Genomic DNA, 11,285 nt, shown 5'->3' with positions numbered 1-11,285 from the left:
GTGTATCAGTGTGGTGGTGTATCAGTGTGGTGGTGTACCAGTGTGGTAGTGAACCATTGTGGTAGTGTATCAGTGTGGTGGTGTATCAGTGTGGTGGTGTATCAGTGTGGTAGTGTATCAGTGTGGTAGTGTATCAGTGTGGTGGTGTATCAGTGTGGTAGTGTATCAGTGTGGTAGTGTATCAGTGTGGTGGTGTATCAGTGTGGTAGTGTATCAGTGTGGTGGTGTATCAGTGTGGTGGTGTATCAGTGTGGTAGTGTATCAGTGTGGTAGTGTACCAGTGTGGTAGTGAACCATTGTGGTAGTGTATCAGTGTGGTGGTGTATCAGTGTGGTGGTGTATCAGTGTGGTGGTGTATCAGTGTGGTGGTGTATCAGTGTGGTAGTGTATCAGTGTGGTGGTGTATCAGTGTGGTGGTGTATCAGTGTGGTAGTGTATCAGTGTGGTAGTGTATCAGTGTGGTAGTGTACCAGTGTGGTAGTGTATCAGTGTGGTAGTGTACCAGTGTGGTGATGTATCAGTGTGGTGGTGTATCAGTGTGGTGGTGTATCAGTGTGGTGGTGTATCAGTGTGGTAGTGTATCAGTGTGGTAGTGTATCAGTGTGGTGGTGTATCAGTGTGGTAGTGTATCAGTGTGGTAGTGTACCAGTGTGGTGGTGTATCAGTGTGGTAGTGTATCAGTGTGGTAGTGTATCAGTGTGGTGGTGTATCAGTGTGGTGGTGTATCAGTGTGGTAGTGTATCAGTGTGGTAGTGTATCAGTGTGGTAGTGTACCAGTGTGGTAGTGTATCAGTGTGGTAGTGTACCAGTGTGGTGATGTATCAGTGTGGTGGTGTATCAGTGTGGTAGTGTATCAGTGTGGTAGTGTATCAGTGTGGTGGTGTATCAGTGTGGTGGTGTATCAGTGTGGTAGTGTACCAGTGTGGTGGTGTATCAGTGTGGTGGTGTACCAGTGTGGTGGTGTATCAGTGTGGTAGTGTACCAGTGTGGTGATGTATCAGTGTGGTGGTGTATCAGTGTGGTAGTGTATCAGTGTGGTGGTGTATCAGTGTGGTGGTGTATCAGTGTGGTGATGTATCAGCGTGGTGGTGTATCAGTGTGGTGGTGTATCAGTGTGGTAGTGTACCAGTGTGGTAGTGTATCAGTGTGGTAGTGTATCAGTGTGGTTGTGTACCAGTGTGGTGGTGTATCAGTGTGGTGGTGTACCAGTGTGGTGGTGTATCAGTGTGGTAGTGTACCAGTGTGGTGATGTATCAGTGTGGTGGTGTATCAGTGTGGTGGTGTATCAGTGTGGTGATGTATCAGTGTGGTGGTGTATCAGTGTGGTGGTGTATCAGTGTGGTGGTGTATCAGTGTGGTAGTGTATCAGTGTGGTAGTGTATCAGTGTGGTAGTGTATCAGTGTGGTAGTGTATCAGTGTGGTAGTGTACCAGTGTGGTGGTGTATCAGTGTGGTGGTGTATCAGTGTGGTAGTGTATCAGTGTGGTAGTGTATCAGTGTGGTGGTGTATCAGTGTGGTAGTGTATCAGTGTGGTGGTGTACCATTGTGGTAGTGTACCATTGTGGTAGTGTACCAGTGTGGTAGTGTACCAGTGTGGTAGTGTACCAGTGTGGTAGTGTATCAGTGTGGTAGTGTACCAGTGTGGTAGTGTATCAGTGTGGTAGTGTACCAGTGTGGTGGTGTACCAGTGTGGTAGTGAACCATTGTGGTAGTGTATCAGTGTGGTGGTGTATCAGTGTGGTGGTGTATCAGTGTGGTAGTGTATCAGTGTGGTGGTGTATCAGTGTGGTGGTGTATCAGTGTGGTGGTGTATCAGTGTGGTGGTGTATCAGTGTGGTAGTGTATCAGTGTGGTAGTGTATCAGTGTGGTGGTGTATCAGTGTGGTAGTGTACCAGTGTGGTAGTGTACCAGTGTGGTAGTGTACCAGTGTGGTAGTGTATCAGTGTGGTAGTTTATCAGTGTGGTAGTGTACCAGTGTGGTAGTGTACCAGTGTGGTAGTGTACCAGTGTGGTGGTGTACCAGTGTGGTAGTGAACCATTGTGGTAGTACTCACCTAATTGTTCTCACCTAGTTGTGCTTGCTGGGGTTGAGCTTTGGCTCTTTGGTCCCGCCTCTCAACTGTCAATCAACTGGTGTACAGATTCTGAAGCTTTTTGGGCTCTATCATATTTACATTTGAAACTGTGTATGAAGTCAGCCTCCACCACATCATTGCCTAATTCATTCCATCTATTAACTACTCTGACACTGAAAAAATTCTTTCTATTGTCTCTGTGGCTCCTTTGGGTACTAAGTTTCCACCTGTGCCCCCTTGTTCGTGTTTCACCCATGTTAAATAGTTTGTATTTGTTCATCCTGTTAATTCCCCTGAGAATTTTGTAGGTGGTTATCATGTTTCCCCTGACTCTTCTGTGTTCCAGGGACATGAGGTTCAGCTTCCTTAGCCTTTCCTCGTAGCTCATACCTCTCAGTTCTGGGTCGAGTCTGGTGGCATACCTCTGAATCTTCTCTAATTTTGTCTTGTGTTTAGGTATGGACTCCAGGCTAGAGCTGCATATTTCAGGATTTGTCTGACGTAAGTGATATACAAGGTACTGAACAATTCCTTACACAAGTTTTTAAATGTAGTTCTTATGTTGGCCAACCTAGCATATGCCGCTGATGATATCCTTTTGATGTGGGCTTCTGGGGACAGGTTCGGTGTGATATCAATCACCAGATCTTTCTCTCTATTTGACTCTTGCAGGATTTCACCTCCCAGATGGTACATTGTGTTCAACTTCCTGCTCCCTTCGCCTAATTTCCTTACTTTACTCTTTCCTTAGATAAACTTTAGTATCCATTTTCTAGACCATTCCTCCAGTTGTCCAGGTCGTCCTGTAGTCACTGACTATCTTCATCTTCCTTGATTCTTCTCATAATTTTTGCTTCAGCAAACATTGGGAGGAACGAGTCTATACCCTCTGGAAGATCGTTTACATATATCAGAAACAGAATGGGTCTAAGTACAGAGCCTTGTGGGACTGCGCTTGTGACATCTCGCCACTCTTCTTTCCCCTCACAGTTACTCGCTGTTTCCTGTTCCTTACACACTACCTTATCCACTGGAGCCCCTTACATTTTACTCCTTCCTGTTTCTCCAACTTTTGTAACAGCCTTTTATGGGGTACTGTGTCAAAGACATTTTCTTGGACTTTCTGACAGTCCAAGAAAATGCAGTCTTTCCACCTTTCTCTTTCTTGCCTAATTTTTGTCACCTGGTCATAGAATTCTATTAAGCTTGTGAGGCACGATTTACCATCCCTAAACTCATGCTGGTGGTGTGTTACAAAGCTATTTTCCTCCAGATGTTCTACGAGCCTTTTTCTCACAATCTTCTCCATCACCTGGCATGGTATACAAGTTAGGGAGATTGGCCTCTTTCCTGTCGTCCTTTTTCCTATATTGGGACTATATAAGCGCTCTTCCAGCTTTCCGGTAGGTCTCCTGTTTCCAGTGACCTGTTATACACCATAGAGAGTGGCACACTTAGTGCTTCTGCACTTTCTTTTAATATCCACGATGAGATTCTGTTAGGCCCAACAGCCTTCGTCACATTCAGCCCCAACAGATTCCTTTTAAACTCATCACTGGTGAGCTCAAATTCCTTCAAGGTTGCTTGGTTTGCCGCCGCCTCTTTTAGTACAGGGGCTTCTCCTTGCTCTTTTGTGAAGACCTCCTGCAATCTCTTGTTGAGTTCTTCACACACCTCCTTGTCGTTCTTTGTGTATCTGTTCTCCCCTTTTTCTCAGTTTCATCACTGCTGTTTTCTTCCTGATGTGGCTGTGGAACAGTTTTGGTTGGGTCTTGGCTTTATTCATAATATCATTTACATACTGTCTCTCTGCTTCTCTCCTCACTCTGAGGTACTCATTCCTGACCCTCTGGTATCTTTCCCTGCTCACTGGTGTGCTGTTATTCCTGTAGTTTATCCATGTTCTTGTACTCAATTGTTTCGCTACCTTACATTCCTGACTGAACTATAGATTCTTCTGTTGCTTTTCATTTTTCTCCTTTTGGCCCCGGATAAACCTGTCTGCAGCTTCCTGGCACTTCTGGATGACATAGTCCATCATATCCTGTACAGTCTTTTCTCTGAGTTCTGTTTCCCATGGTATTCTCATTAGGTCCCTCATCTCGTCATATTTTCCTCTTCGGTAATTTAACCTTTTCCTTTCCGATTCCTTCCTTCGATAGGTTATCCCTACCTCCACAAGATTCTCAAAAGTCAATACACTGTGGTCATTCATTCCCATGGGGGCTGAAAATTTGACCTCCCTTATTTCTGACTCATTCAAGGTGAATATTAGGTCGAGTCTAGCTGGTTCGTCATTGCCTCTCATTCTTGTGGGTCCCTTCACATGTTGACTGAGAAATATTCTTGTTGCCACTTCAAAGAGTTTAGCTCTCCATGTGTCTGCACCTCCATGTCGTTTCCCATTTTCCCAGTCTATCTTTCCATGGTTGAAGTCGCTAATGATTAAGAGTCTGGATCCATTCCTGCAAGCAACTGAAGCTGCTTTCTCTATTATATTAATAGTTGCCATGTTGTTCTTATCGAACTCCTGTCTGGGTCTTCTGTCATTTAGTGGAAGGTTGTAAATGACTGCTACTATTATATTAGGTCCACCCATTGTCATAGGTCCTGTTATGTAATCTCTTAATCCTTCACAGCCCGGAATTTCCATTTCTTAAAAACTCCAGTCCTTCCTGTAGTGCTGGTATGTTTGTGGATTAGGCCTCTTCCGATATTGAACCCATTTTCTTGCCTTTTCCTCTCTGGCCCTCTCACAATTTCTGTTGAACCAATCCCGTTTTCTGTTCCTGCACCTCTGTATTGGTATGAATGTTTGTGTGCCTTCATCGTGTATTTCTCAAAATTTGGCATACATCTCATTTACTTCCTTGCCTAGCAACAAGTCTGTCCAATTAAACTCATTAAAGAATTTTCTAAGTTCCCCATAGTGTCCTCTGTTGAAATCGAGTTTATCAACTGTTTGAATGTCCCCACTCTTTTCCAGATTATATGGCAAAGCATATTTAATTTCCAACAGGACATGATCACTCTCTTTCCTGGTGAATATTACATCCAGTATTGATGGAACATCTTCCCTCATTCTTGTGGCCTGCTTGACGTGTTGATTCATGAATGTCTCCAGAATGAGGAGTACAAATCTGCCTGTCCAAATGCTCTCCATTCTTGCTTCGTGGGCCTCCCAATCTAATGCTTTCAAGTTGAAGTCCCCCAGTACCAACAATCGTGACTTATCTCTATCAGGCCTTACTACAATCTCTCTCATGACCAGTATGAGTCTCTCTCATTTGTAATCCAGTTCCTCCTTTGTTCACGTGTTGCTTGCTGGTGGGCTGTAGGAATTTACGATTATCAATTTATCATCCTGATTTCAGACCTGCAATGCCAATGTATCAACTTCTTGAGGGTTTTCAATTATTAACTCTCTTACCTTCAGGTGATATTTCACCAGCACAGCCACTCCTTCCCCCTTTCTTAATTTTCCTGGCACGTCTCCAAACTGAGTAGCCCCTTGGGAATACAACCACATTTAAAATATTTTCTTCAAGTTTCGTCTCTGTTAATGTGACAATATCTGGGACCTTAAACTGAATTATATCTCTTAGTTCCAGTATTTTTTATCTCACTCCATCTATGTTGGTATATATAATTTTTAGGAACATGTTCTCTTTCCCTTTGTCCTTTACTCCCCCTTCCTCTAATGATTTTGTTGCTTTGTTTTGATGTACCATTTCACTAGCTTTCCAGTACCTAACACTTTGTAAAAAAAAAAAAATCGTCTTCATTTATATTCCCATTTAGACGTTTTGCTTCAACAAGCTTTGTTTTCAGCTTTTCTCTGTCTTCCTTTGAGAGGTCTTGTCTTATTGACCAAAGTTTGCCATCTTCATTACTCTGTAATTTCATGGCATTTCTAAGTACTTCCGTTATTTGTTTCACTCAATTAAATGTCACCCTTAAGGGGCGGTTCTTGTCTTTCTCATATTTTCCTATCCTCCTAAAATCACCGACATTTTCCTTTAAATTGAGGCCTTCTCCTAATCCTACTATTTTGTCTATGATTTTCCTCTCTTCTGCTGCTCTGTCCACCCTAGATGATATTTCCCTTTCTAAACACCCAAAAATTATTATGGACTTCAATCTGTAGTGTTTCCTCAGTGAGCACCTGAAGAAATAAAACTTAAACAAAAAATAGACCATATTATTCTCCCCCTCCCGTAAAGCCCTTATTTCTGAACATGGCAGAGGCAACAACACCGATGATGAAGGCTGCGGTAACTGTAGGGGCGACGACGGCGGTGGCGGCCCTGCTGGTGAGTGTGGTGGCTGGAGAGGCGGCGGAGGACTGGTACTCCGGCATCCCAGAGCAGTGGGAGCACCGCTACCATCAGGCCGTGGCCGGGGACCTGGTGGTGCGGGAGTATGTGCTCCAGGAGGTCCACCCGCGCACCGCACTCCTCTGTCCTAAAGACTTCGCTATTGCCAGGTGAGGTCCAGACGAGGGAGGGAGGGAGAAAGGCGGGAGGAAGACAGATGGGAAGAAGGGAAGAGAGGCGGGAGAAAGGGAAGAGAGGCGGGAAGAAGGGAAGAGAGGTGGGAGGAAGGGAAGAAAGATGGGAGGAAGGGAAGAGATGCGAGAGGAAGGGAAGAGAAGCGAAAAAAAGGGAAGAAAGGAAGAAAGATTTAGTGAAGAATTATAGTTTTATATATATTCTCTCTTAAATCCTCTCTGCACTTTACTTCCTTCATTAGACGCGTTTCAGAACAACCCGTCTCTTGAATACTACACCGCATTTTGACGTATAATTCCCGTTAAGGCCAAAAAAACTGATGTATACTAAAAATTACAGCAACTTGCTAAATTGACGTGATGTCAATATATGTCAATTGACGTGATGTCAATGATGTCTATGACGTGATGTATTCGTGGGTTCTATGTTAGGTTAGGTTCAGACAATTTAGTACATCAGTCTGTGACGTATTCTAACGATGTAAAGATTCACAGCAATACACACAGTTTTTACAATATTTACATCAATAATTCCAATAATCTAGTACTTAGTAATGTTAATACTGACGCCAGACATGTAATAACATCTCGAACAATATAGCTGTAGTCATAAATTGACATGTTATTCAAGATAAAGAAAATATTGACAAGCTAAGTGTTACTAATGATACGTTGTAATTGGGGTAATCGTAAAACCGATATATTATGGGGGAAGAGAAAATTTTAACGTGTACTTGGAGAAGATAATTGGACATGTAAAAAATATAACAGATTTCAAATTCACATTACAACATTAAATTAAATACATTAAATTACAAATACAATGATAATAAAGTGAAACAAATAAAATCAATGCATTTAAATGCTTGTTATTACAAAATTACAGTTGGAAATACAGTCAAGTGAGTAAGACGTGAGTCCAACAAGGAATATTCAGACAGGTTATTGCGCAATGTGAAAGCTACTGTATGTAAACTATTTATCATCAGCTAAATAAGTTTCTATTCCGATATTTCATAATGCAAAAGACGAGGGATATACACCACACATGCCATGTAACTCAATGTAATAATGGTTGCCTTAGCAGCGAGGCTTCGAGGAGGACTATAGTCACCTTGCAAAAATTTGATGAGGCTCGCCCAAGTATCTGCTCCAACCTTAAATAAATATTCTCTTTTATAAGTATACTGTAGATACAATAGGCAGTATTGTTGATACAATAGACACAATAAATAGCTATTGAACGATAATTAAGAGGCAATAAGATCCTATTTAAAGGTATTTTTCCTGATACAGCTTAACTATTAAGCTTAGCCTATTTCACATCACTTGTATTGTGTGTCACGTCTAATAACATTGTATGTTGGCCTTCAGTGACATGCAACACTGAACACTGAAAAATAACGAGGATATATGTGTGTGGTACTTTATTGGCTGCCATGCTATACCATGATGGATTATATTAGTACACGATGATGGTAATATATCATGATGATTGATAGTAGTATACCATGACAGGTGATAGTATACCACGATGGGTGATAGTATAACACGATTGTAATATATCATGATGGGTGATAGTAGTACTGTATAACATGATGGTAATGTATCATGATGAATGATAATAGTTTACCACGATAGTGATATATCATGATAAGTGATAGTTTACCACGATGGAAATATATCATGATAAATTATAGTTTACCACGATGATAATATATCATGATAAGTGATAGTTGTTTACCACGATTGTAATATATCATGATGAATGATAATAGTTTACCATAATGGTAATGTATCATAATGAATGATAGTAGTTTTTCACTTATGGGAATTAATCCTGATGGATGATGATAGTCTACCAACTCTAGTGAGTTAATAATTTCGAACTTTACCGTCTCGCCTGCCTGGCGGCTGGTCCGCTCACTCCCCCAGCACAGGTGTCCAATGGCCGCCTCCCGTCGCAAGTGTCCAGTCGTCTCCCGTCTCATTACTTGCTCATCTGACTCCCCTGTCTGTCCCCCACCCCCCCTCTTCCCCCCCCTCCCAGGTTGAAGACCGTGTTCGTTTCTGTAATTTTGTAAAAACCTGGGTCAAAAGTGGCAGTGACATCATTAAAACATAATTCGTGTTTTTTTTTAAATATAAATACTACTGCTGCTAATATTTTTAATAATAATGACAATAATAATAATGAACAAATCCACAAGGTTGCAGTAAGTAGATACTATTGTCTACTTTGGGTTGACAGATCCCACGCTCATGGGGGAATTATGTGAAACCCCGGTTAGGCTTCAGTGGAAGCCTCAAGATCCTCGTTGGGACTTTTAGTACTCCAGGTTGCGATTTTTTAATCATGTCGTGGCACAGTTGACTAGAGCGCGTCTCGGAACATCCATCGCATAGGTTCGAACCCTCATCAGGCCCTTGTGGATTTGTTCATTTAATATATCACGTTATTGTGATTTCTGTGTGTGTGGAATAATAATAATAATAATAATAATAATAATGAATTTTATAGCTTCAGCTTGAATGTTTATATATTTATATATAGTCAAAGGCTACCTCAATAAGATATCCCAGGTCTCCTGTGCCTGCATATCTCACAATGCAAGAGATAATAATTAATAATAATAAAATGTAAATTATCCTCACCTCTTCCAAGGGTGGTGTGTTGGGGGTTGGAGTTGGTGGTTCGTGTGAGAGGGTAAATGTAGGTTGGGGAGTTGGGGATTTGGTATGTGAAAGTGGGCAGTGGGTGTGAATGGGAAGGTGGGGGACGGGGGTGAAGGTGAGAGTCAGGCGTTCTCAAGATATTCCAGGAAAATCTTGTGGAAAAAAAAAAAAGTTATTTACACCTAGGTGATTCCTACTTCGGTATATATATATATATATATATATATATATATAATATATATATATATATATATATATATAATATATATATATATATATTATATATATATATATATATATATATATATATATAATATATATATATATATATTATATATATATATATATATATATATATATATATATATATATATATATATATATATATATATATATATATATATATATATATATATATATATATATCCATATCACAACCACAGCCACCATAACACCACCACCGCCATAACACCACCACAGCCACCATAACACCACCACCGCCATAACACAATCACAGCCACCATAACACCACCACAGCCACCATAACACCACCACAGCCACCATAACACCACCACAGCCACCAAAACACAGCTCATTTTGTCTTTACCCCTTATATCGTCTTGTTACTGTCATCCACGTTCTTCCCTGCCTGCCGTAGCTCCGACTGCTGCTCCGGACGGGCGAGGACATCATCAGAGCCCACCCTGAGGCGGCGCTGGACGTGCCCTACGCCCACTGGCTGGTGAAGGTGGAGGATGGTGTAGATAGCGACGAGGAGAAGGGGTCCAGCAAGTGTCCCACCTTAAAGGCCTGCCTTGGCTACCAGGCCTGCTTCTTCAACTATGGTGTCGAGTTCTGTCACATGGACCCCATCCCCGGCCAGCGTAAGGTGAGCAAGATGCCGTAAAATGCTAGGGACAATGGGGTAGCCTTTGACAAGCCACTGACCTCCTGTCCCCCCGACGAGGCCATTAGAGATGGTGGCCCTAAGGTAAATTCAGAGAGAAAAAAGTTACAGAATCTGGAAATCACCAATTGCTCGACAGTTAATGTATACGTACATTATCATGGAACAATGTGTTTATCAGGGAATAGGTATTGGGTTGCTATGACTCGATTTATATATATTTTCCGCCATCTAATTCTAATCTTCGCACCCCGCCTCTACCCGACTTACCTGGCAGCACAAGAGTGTTCAGACAAGCCACCAAATATCTCTTCTTCTTGATGGTATTTGCCGTTTGTATGAAGGCTTTTTCCTCTCAATGACTGCACCAATACTAATATTGGGAGACGCGTCACCGTGGCGCGTCAGTATTGAGGACACGGTTTGAAGAGTATGTGTTGTGTTGTGAAGGAGACAGAGGAGCGGGGACTAAACACAGGTGTGTGTGTTAGAGGGAGACTTGCCGCACTGTAGGCCGGGGTGTTGTGTTTATGGCGTCAGCTGATCCTTGGTGCTGCGACGAGGCATTGTTTTCTGTGTTAGGATGCAGGTGGCGCCAGGTACAATGTGACACGGGTCAAATGTGGCCCAATTTGGTTGGTCGACTGGAGATATTTAGCCAGTGCTTTAACTATTTGATATTTTACATGTAAAGAGAGGTCAGCTTCTCCAAGCATATGCTCGATAGTAAAAGTTATTTTAAGGGCGATATAAAACACTTGTTTGAAGTTCACTCTGGCACTATTATGTCGCAAACAGTGAGGAAGGTAGTGGTCTAATATTTCTGGCACATGACAGTGGATGCAAAGTTCGTTGATGTCTGTTCTGTATTTAGAGGAAATACACTTTAGTCAACACACCCTCCCCAACACCCCTCCACCACCAAGACACCCTCCCCAACACCCCTCCACACCAACACACCCTCCCCAACACCCCTCCACCACCAGACACCCTCCCCAACACCCCTCCACCACCAAGACACCCTCCCCAACACCCCTCCACCACCAAGACACCCTCCCCAACACCCCTCCACCACCAACACACCCTCCCCAACACCTCTTCACCATCAAGACACC

This window comes from Procambarus clarkii, chromosome 20 (genome assembly GCF_040958095.1).
Source record: "Procambarus clarkii isolate CNS0578487 chromosome 20, FALCON_Pclarkii_2.0, whole genome shotgun sequence".
Lineage (NCBI taxonomy): Eukaryota > Metazoa > Arthropoda > Malacostraca > Decapoda > Cambaridae > Procambarus > Procambarus clarkii.
This window is presented reverse-complemented; position numbering follows the sequence as displayed.